We start from the raw sequence: 9,356 nt of genomic DNA on the forward strand, positions 1-9,356 counted from the left end.
GACAAAAATGGTAGTTTAATTTGCACTTGCTAATTTGATTTAGACGTGTTTCAGCTACCGATTACTTCAGTAGGCATCATGTACAAATTCAGTCTAAACACTTGCTTTGAGTCCTTACACGTTCGAGGTTGTTTCTTGTAAATATAATCAGCATCATGTGTAACTGCATCTATATCCCAGCGTCTTGCATAGTAGCACACTTTACTGCATAGACAAAAGTTACCTTAGTCTTTGCATCAGGTCTCATATCATCACTACATCCATCAGTATAGCATGCATTACTTATATATACCCAATTCACATCTTGCGTCAGTCCTCAGTTCATTAGTCGATACGATGCGTCAGTCCTGCACATGCAAAAAAAAAAAAAAAAAAAAAAAAAATCTGTAGTTCCATTCTTAGAAGATGTCTCATATAGAGCATGCATTACATTATATTTTATATTTAGGCAGTAGTAGCGTTTTCCTCTCAGCATTGCATATAGTGTCAATAGTGCATCAATAATACTGAGCATGTAAAAAAAATAGGTACTTGCATTCAGGTCTTAGCTAGCATTAGATACATATGCATTCACCATTTTACCCCATTCTAGTCCTGTCTCCTATAAAAGAAAAAAATCGTTTTCTAAAAGCTAAGATGTCATGATCTGGGATAGGGAGGAGTAAACAAGACCCTAATTTTAAATAGCCACTCTAGCTTGGGAACGAAAGAAGGGTACAAGAAGACTAGGTAATACAAGCTCACATGTAGTTTCCATCAAAATTTGATTAATTTAGGACCATCCAAGTCCTTTCTCAATTGCATATGCATAAAAAAAAAAAAAAAAAACTAAGAGTAAGAACAAAAATGTCAATAGAATAAGAAAATTCACTCTTATGGTCATATAATCTCATACGAGTGTTCCTGACATTATCTAAAAAAAAACTAGTTTACATAAGTGTCTAATTATAATAGGACCATTCTAGTCCTTTTTGAGTTAAATAAGTGAAAAAAAAAAAACGAGCATATGTCATTTTTATTAGTCACTTGTTCTACTTTTTACCCTTAACTAGTAGAATAGACTTGAAATACTTTAGGTCGTATCTTTTTAGTGTAGATCAGTCGACCTCTTAGAGTCAGCCTAAACGAGGGCGTGCACTAGACCATCTTTTCCATCTCTGTGGTGTGATAATTCCTTGATCGCCGTGTCTCTAACTAGGTCACCTATAGGTTTGGAGATTCCATCTTTCTACTTGATTCGTTAATTTTCCATACTTCACGTGACTACTAGTTTAAATGAGCACAACTCTCTATTTACCAAATTTGACAATTTCTGATATTTCAAATGACCACTAGATGAGCACAAACTCATGTGATCGACCATTTTTAGCAAATATTGTCATCCATTTCCATTGAGGCTAGAAATCTCGCCTCAAAAACGTTAAAACCAGATTCTCGGACACCGTGTCCAAACATACCAAATAAGACACGGGAGCGCGCACTCCGTGCTATTTTAGAAGTGACCACAAGTCCCTTAGAATGAACTTAAGACATGAGTCTAAATACCAATACAAGTTCAAGCAGAAAATCCAGCTTCAAGACTCTCAAATATTCAAGGAGAGAAATTATGATCTCAAATAGACACAACTACAGTCTCAAAAGACTCAAAAATTCAAATGTCAAAAGGCAAAAATTCACAAGACAAAAAAAAATCCAGCCAAAGTTGCAATTTTATCCCGTATCCAAAATCTCAAAAATTCAAAAGACAAAAAAAAAAGTTCCAGTCAAAAAGAGAAATTCAAAAGACAAAAAAAAGTTCCAGTCAAAAAGAGAAAAAAAAAAAGACAAAAAAAAAAAAGGTTCCAGAAAAAAAAATTCCAATCAAATTGTAGAGTAGTCACCTTTTCATTTCTCACACGAGTCAAATCCGCAGTTACTTTGTCTCCATTCCTCTTGGGACGATCCTTTCATTCATTTAGGTGAGTGAGAGAGGCACACAGGTCTCCAGTGTCTTCTAACACCATGGACCCTTCTACTCCATTCCATCTATCACCCTCGTTTAGCATCTAAGAATTCGGTGGATGTACACTACACTTATACGGTCACAAAAGTATTTTATTTCTATAGTATTAGTTTTAGGTAATTAGCCGAGCTTGTTAATGTAAAGAGGGCAAAACTCATTTTATAAAATGAATCTCAAAATCCAAAAAATAAATAATAAGAAAAAAATTTGGCACAATCATGACCCATACTAGGTCGGAAGAGAAAAAAAAAGAAAAAAAGGAGAAGAAAACAGGTGTGCTAGCTAAGTGACTGTTGCGTGACTGACACGGAAAAATACCTGATGTAACATGGGGACAATCACGACCCACACCAAGTCGAAGGAAAAAAAAAAGGGAAAAAGAAAATACCTGAACAGGGGGCTACCACAAAACAGAGTGAAGAGTCAGACCAGGGGCATATGGAAACACTAAGCGCATATGTTTGACTACATTTAGACGATAGCCCTGACCAAAAAAAAAGTTATAAGGACTTACAAAGCAATGACGGTTCAATAGGCACAACACCTAAGCAGCTAGAACTAGAATACTCCGTCCCTGTCCCGGATCATGCTCAATAACAAGTTTTTTTTTAGAAAAAAATTTTTTAACAGGACTAGTAATGGATGTATCACGTTTCTATAGTCTATTTTAGATATAATGCATCGTCAGTTGGCTAGTGTGGTACTTGTTGTCTCAAGCACGTTAAAATCGTCAGTAGTATATACATCGTCAGCATCATATGTTATCATGCATCATCATCATCATCATCAAAATCATGATCATATTGTTGAGGTAGTTGTATTGTAAACACTCAAGCACACCACTTGATTTAAAAAATAAAAAAAAAGCATAATTTCAGTTCAATCATATTATCAGTCAAGCTTGGCATTAATGTCACAATTGCGCCATCAATTGAGTCAGGCACACGACTTGATTCGCGAGACCAGTAAAATTATCAGTTCAATCATCAAGCATACGACTTGACCAGTGAAAATACGGAACGAAAAAAAAGCATGAATTTGAAGTCAGTCAATAAAGAGACAGAATACTTACGATCTGATTTGGAGCTTGAATGCAAGAATGCGAAATCAGGTCAAAAATCACGACCTGCAGGTTTGTTGATGCTCAGTTAATGATGGCTAGGACGGCTCAAAGGATTCGACGATGCTCTTTATCAATCAACTCGTCGCGAATCGGGGGCTCAGACGATGGCTATGGCGGCACATCAACTGTCAATTATGTCCCATATCAGGATATTATGCTTGAAAATTAATGGAAAATTTGAAGATAATCATTTAAAGAGCATTAATTGAAAATCAATCGACAAAAAAAAAAGACACACTTGCGTCTATGGCACTCCGTAATCAGTCATCCGGTCGCCAATCGGGGGCTCGAATGGCGGCACACCTCCGCGGATTTCCTTCTATATCAGGAGCCAGGTCAACGGTGCTCCGACACCGACCATCTTGTTGCCAATCAAGCGCTTGAATGACAACCACGACGGCGCAATCGCTACTGAGTTCGTCCCACATCAGGACGATACGATTGGTTGCTTGGAACTTCATAGATCGAAAATGGAGGAATTCAAAATCAATTAGAAACAGACGAATTGGAGGGAAAAATTAAGGCGCAAAATGGAAAGCTTTGTCGGTTGGATGACTCTCCATTCTCCAGGAAACAAGATAAGATTCTTCCTCTTCTAATCTTTTTGAGAAGACAATTCTTGAAAATCAATTGTAGGACTGCTCATACAAGTCAATAAAATGGTCCGCTTCAATTTCTCACCCGTCTTTTAATTAAGCGTATTTAAGTGTCCGGTCTCGCTCGATTTTAAACCCATTTCTTGTAAAATAAAATTTGCTCTCTATTATGTGAAATAAAATTTTGCAACTCTTCAGCCCATTTCGTGAAATAAAATTTTACGATTTTCAAATCTATTTCAAAATGAAATTTTCAAGTCATTTTTCGGGCCCGACATGCATTTAAGTTCTTAAAATAAAATTTTCGAACTTGTTTCTTTTTGCGAAATAAAATTTTGCAATTTTCAAACTTATCGGTCGGCGGGCTCTAACACGCATCTAAGTTTGTAAAATAAAATTTTACGATCTTATCAATCCTTTTTCAAAATAAAATTTTGAAATACCTTGGTCGGCGGGCTCTGACACGCGTCCTAGTTCATAAAATCAAATTTTGTGTTCTAATCCAGCTTCGTTCACCTGCGAAGTTAAGCAAATCCGGTTTCGTTCACCTGCGAAGCTAAGCAATCTCATTCCGTTCACCTGCGGAATAATCCAGCTTTGTTCACCTGCAAAGCAATCCAGTTCCGTTCACCTGCGGAATAATCCAGCTTATTCACCTGCGAAACTAAGCAATCTCATTCCGTTCACTGCGGAATAATCCACTTTGTTCACCGCAAAGCAATCCGTTTCGTTCACTGCGAAACTAACGGTCGCCTTCGTTCACTGCGAAGCTAAACAATTTCACGTTTTGTTCACGCAAAACTAAGAAGCATCCCTTGGTCGGCGGGCCCTTATACGCAACCGAGTTCGGGAAATCAGATTTCACGATCTCACCTTTAAGCTGAACAAAGTTTGGCTATTCCAGATTCCAGACCAGCAAAACAAAGTTTTGCTTTACCAGATTCCAGACCGGCGAAACAAAGTTTTGCCACGCCAGATTGGTGAAACAAAGTTTTACCAACTCCATTCCAGATTGACAAAACAAAGTTTTGTCATGCTAGTTCCAGACAAGCTGAACAAAGTTTGGCTATACCAGTTCCAGATTAGTAAAACAAAGTTTTGCTAAGCCAGTTCCAGATCGCAGCTACTCCAGACAGGTAATATAAGAGGCCCAGGTACATTTCTTATCCTTTATCTGTCTCCGAGCGGGACTACTTTGACCTTCGTCTTACTCAGACTCGGTCAAAGTGGGGGCTTCTGTAGACACCTCAAAATGTCTACCTAGCCTTAAGGGTACCCGATGATGAGGCTCAAATCTAATGACTAAATGAAAATTGACAATGTTATAATTAAAGGCTCTTTACGCTTATCTACCGAGAAATTACTTAAAATAGCCCAAAAACCATCTTGAGCCTGCCACATATTCCATTCATTTCGTCAACCCATTTTATTAATTATTAGCCCATTAGCCGATCCAAATAATATAATGGTAAATGAGTGAGACTACATGGATTAGCATGAGGAAATTAAAATGGTGTTAAGCGTAATTATCCACTGACCAAAGACCATGAAAAGTGCCAGACAAAATTAGTTAGGAGTAGAAAAGGGGAAGATGTATTTGTCCATAAGGAGTCTCGTAAAAATTAACACAATTCCTTACCCCTATTAGAAAGTGGATTAGTAAAAGATTAATTTGGCCAGGCTGAAAATCTATCTCTAGGCAATTCCAATTTCTCTCGAACTCCGATTAGCACATTACTATAAATATTCTTGTTAAGACGAGACAGAAAGGGGAGACGGACAGACGAAGCACAAAATAATACCGACAACCAAGATCAAATCAGTCCCATAAATTCAATACCTTCACAAATCATCCGTCTCAAACATATTATCCCAGTTTCAAATCAAATCATACAAATAAATCATCCTAGTTCATATAAGCGCATAAGAGCCGTTAATTAACGACAAAGTCGAAATTCATTAATAGTCAACATCCACATAGGCCTGAGGGTACCGACATCAAACAAGTTTTTTCTTTACTCTTTCTTTTTCTTTAAATCTTTATTTTACCTTTTATTTATTTTCTCTATTTTATTATCTTAACTAGCCTATTAATTTGTCAGTGTAAATAATTGTATAAAGTTTGTTACTAACTTTCTTTTCTTTGTCTTATTTTCGTCAAATATATAATATTACAAATAAATAGTAGAGGCCGTCAGTTTGATGGGCGATCCGGGTGCCTAACACCTTCCCTGATCGTACCTTTACCCCCGAATCCGCAATCTTTGGTTCAGACCGGAGTGACGGATCAGTCCCCATTCCAGGGATCAAAAGGGGCCTTTTCCGTTAACTTTATTTTTGTATGTTTTTTTATAAAACCTACTAGCGACTCCACCTATTTACTATATTTTCAAAAAGGAGATTTTTTCAGGGATCTCACAATAAGAAGCAAGGAGACGTAAGCACAAAAGTCTACAGCTCAAAATAAACATGACCCTCCGCCAAAGAAGCACTCGGCCGAGTATGTCAACATACTCGGTCGAGTATGGACTAATCGGTCGAGTAATTCTAGTACTCGGTCGAGTTTTCTACTCCAGAAGCCAACGTCAAAAACCTAGAAAACATACTCGGTTGAGTATTGGTATACTCGGTTGAGTATGCTCCACTCGGTCGAGTATGCTCTACTACTCGACCGAGCTGACACAACCAGTAGCTACTGCCACTCACACCCCAAACAACACTCGGTCGAGTGCTTGGATACTCGGCCGAGTACTCCCTTCTCGGTCGAGTACCTGCCCTGCTCGGCCGAGTCATGCCAAAGACGAGCTACTTCTAACATAAAAGTACTTATACATGCTTTTCTACCAAGATATATATATGATATGTCACTACCCTTTTAAAAGCCACGTAATAAACACGTAACATGCCAACATATTGCATGCTCAAAGTTCAACATCAACCATTTTTGATACATCTTTCAACTACTATCATGTTTCACTTCTTTCATCATTTCATTCAATCATGCACAAGATTCATGCCACAAGTACTACACACACATGACTCGACACACAACAGTCCTCCATGTGACCGGCTTGAGATCGTAAGTGCCGTAATGCGACTTCGGGACGTCTCCCAAGTCTTTGCGGTAGCTCCAAACAACTCTCCCCGGATGATCACAATATCAATCGTACATCATATACCACATAAATCTCAATTCAATTAAATAGTAAAACTGAGTAGGAAACCCTACCTTAGCACAACTGCAAGAGACACAAGCAAGGCAATCTAGAATGGTTCTTCTATGAAGTCCTCACCTAACAACAATTACATAACAACAATCACTATATGCAAAAACCCCTTTTTCCCCAATTCAAAATTCAAGCCAAACCCTAAAAGATTAATCAAAGAACTAAGGAAATCAAGGACTTACCGACGATAGAATGAAAGATGAAGAGAATTGCTAACAATCACACACACACAAGGGAGAGATATGGAGAGTATTAGAGCGTCGTTGAGTGTTTAGGTTTTGTAAAATGTAATTAAAAACTGATTAACTCGTTTTATATAACTCTAATCATCTCTAAATCAAACCGCGGAAATAACACCCGTCAGACCGGATACTCGGTCGAGTATAGAGTATACTCGGCCGAGTATCCTCTACTAGATCTAGTATGCCACATACTCAGCCGAGTATTCCTGGGCATTAAACTTTCCAGAAAACACGACACCTCTTACTCGACCGAGTAGGCCATACTCGGCCAAGTACCAGCTTAGAAAAACCGTAGTATTACACCACCCGACTGGGAGATCCATGTGGGTTTTTGTAAAATTTTCCAGTGTTTGGTTGTCCCAGCTTGTGAGTAGGCTGCCTATACCCCACCCGGCTGCGAGACCCTAGACATTTTCAACTCAATTTTGAAGCTTATTGCGTGCCCAGCCTGTGGGTTGGCTGCCTATACCCCACCCGGCTAGGAGACCCCTGACATTTTCAACTAAATTTTGAAGCTTATGGTGTGCCCAACCGGTGGATAGGCTGCCTGTACCCCACCCGGCTGGGAACCCCCTGATGGTTTTTCTTCACTTGTCACTTCTATTAATCATCTATTTAGTTATGCATCTTTCTCATGATTTGTAAGTGGTGAATTCAGGACTTGTTTACGTTATGACCATGCAAATTATCATTGCCCTTACTTGTGACTCGAGTGTGACGTTTTACATAGTATGATGACTTGACACGCCTTATTTGCCCCTTTTGGACCTTTGGTTACAATTATGTGTGCCATGTTTCCTGATTGGGTTATCCTTCCGTCTTTCTTCGGATGGTTACGGTCATGTGTGCCATATTTCCGATTAGAGGTTACTCGACCTTTGGTTACGGCTATGTGTGCCATGTTTCGAGTCTTGGATGCGATTGGTATATCGCTTGTCGAATCGGGTGACATCCATCCCGAGAGTCTGGATCTAGGTTTAGACTAGGACCGTATTAATATCGTCGTCCTACCAGGAGGTTTGAGTCTAGGTTGTTGTCTTGTGAGTCCATGCTAAGTATATGTGTTACGCTTGTTGAGTCGACTTAATATGAAATTGGTTGACTTAGTTATTCTACTTTGTCGAATGCATATCTATTCTTAATGTATCATGTCTACCTCATTATGAACGCATTATACCTATCTCATTATACCTATCTCATTATGATTATCATTTATATCCCCTTGTTCATTATTATTCAAGTATGATGTATGATCAATATGTTTAATTAAGTGCATGTTTACTTGTATTTTGACATATTGTGGCTGGGAGAACCCTGAGTTGTTCCCCACTGATTGTGGCTTTCATATTTATATGATTGCCAGGTTCGTGATGCAGCTTAAGTGGGGGAGACCTTGTGAGCTAGCGAGTTCTTACCTTGGACTTAGTTTTTTATCTATTAGACTCACCCTTTTTATTTGTGCGTATTCGTGGGATATCTTTTCCCCAACACGTTATTTGGTTTGTAAAACTTAAATTTACATCTATCGTACTTCCTTTTATTTATGGTAAGTGGATCCCGCGATTTTTTTTAGACTTCAAAAGTTTTTTAAAACCCGTATTTTCCGTCGTTTTATCAAATAACGTTACGTGGTTTTAACACGGGGTTCACACACCCCCTTCATCAATCGCATCAGGTGACGATTCTCTAACAACTTTCTGTGTCCCTGTAGAACCACGATACCGACCTCTTGGTCTTGCCATACTTGTTAAAAGAAAAGAAGAAAGAAGAACAGAAAGAAATCCAATAAAAAATTTTTTGGATTTTTTTAGATTTAAACGAGATTTTTATTGAAAATTTCCCAGAAAAATAGAGTTTATCGCCTTCTTTTAATTTAATCTTTTTTTTTTGGTGAAATGTGAGAATTTATATATATCAAAAAAAGTATAATTACATATGACTATATATGGCAATCAAACAAAACTCAAATTATCACTCCACTGGACGCATTCCTTTTAGCCAATATCTCTCAGCAATTGTCATTGTTGATCTATCCCGGCCTCGAACTCGTGATCTCATCTCCTAAATAATAAACTTTATCACACACTCAGGACGTAGCCGAACATTCTCATTTTTGCTTTTGTTTCTCTGATGCCAAACCGGATACAGCTTACCCATCATCATAGC

The 9,356-nt window shown here is 38.2% G+C and overlaps 1 long non-coding RNA gene across 4 annotated transcripts; it reads right to left on the reverse strand.

Annotated features, from left to right (window-relative positions):
- LOC141611712 (uncharacterized) lies at positions 1-3,786 on the reverse strand. Of its 4 annotated transcripts, XR_012528705.1 has the most exons (6): positions 3,364-3,786; positions 3,075-3,250; positions 2,391-2,486; positions 1,881-2,067; positions 293-347; positions 1-204 (listed from the first exon to the last, which is right to left on the reverse strand). It is a non-coding gene; the product is annotated as an uncharacterized LOC141611712 (long non-coding RNA). The 4 variants fall into 4 exon arrangements; XR_012528706.1 differs by lacking the exon at positions 1,881-2,067; XR_012528707.1 differs by lacking the exon at positions 1,881-2,067 and having other exon boundaries at positions 283-347.
- Positions 3,787-9,356: the final 5,570 nt, after the last annotated feature.

This window comes from Silene latifolia, chromosome 11 (assembly GCF_048544455.1).
Source record: "Silene latifolia isolate original U9 population chromosome 11, ASM4854445v1, whole genome shotgun sequence".
Lineage (NCBI taxonomy): Eukaryota > Viridiplantae > Streptophyta > Magnoliopsida > Caryophyllales > Caryophyllaceae > Silene > Silene latifolia.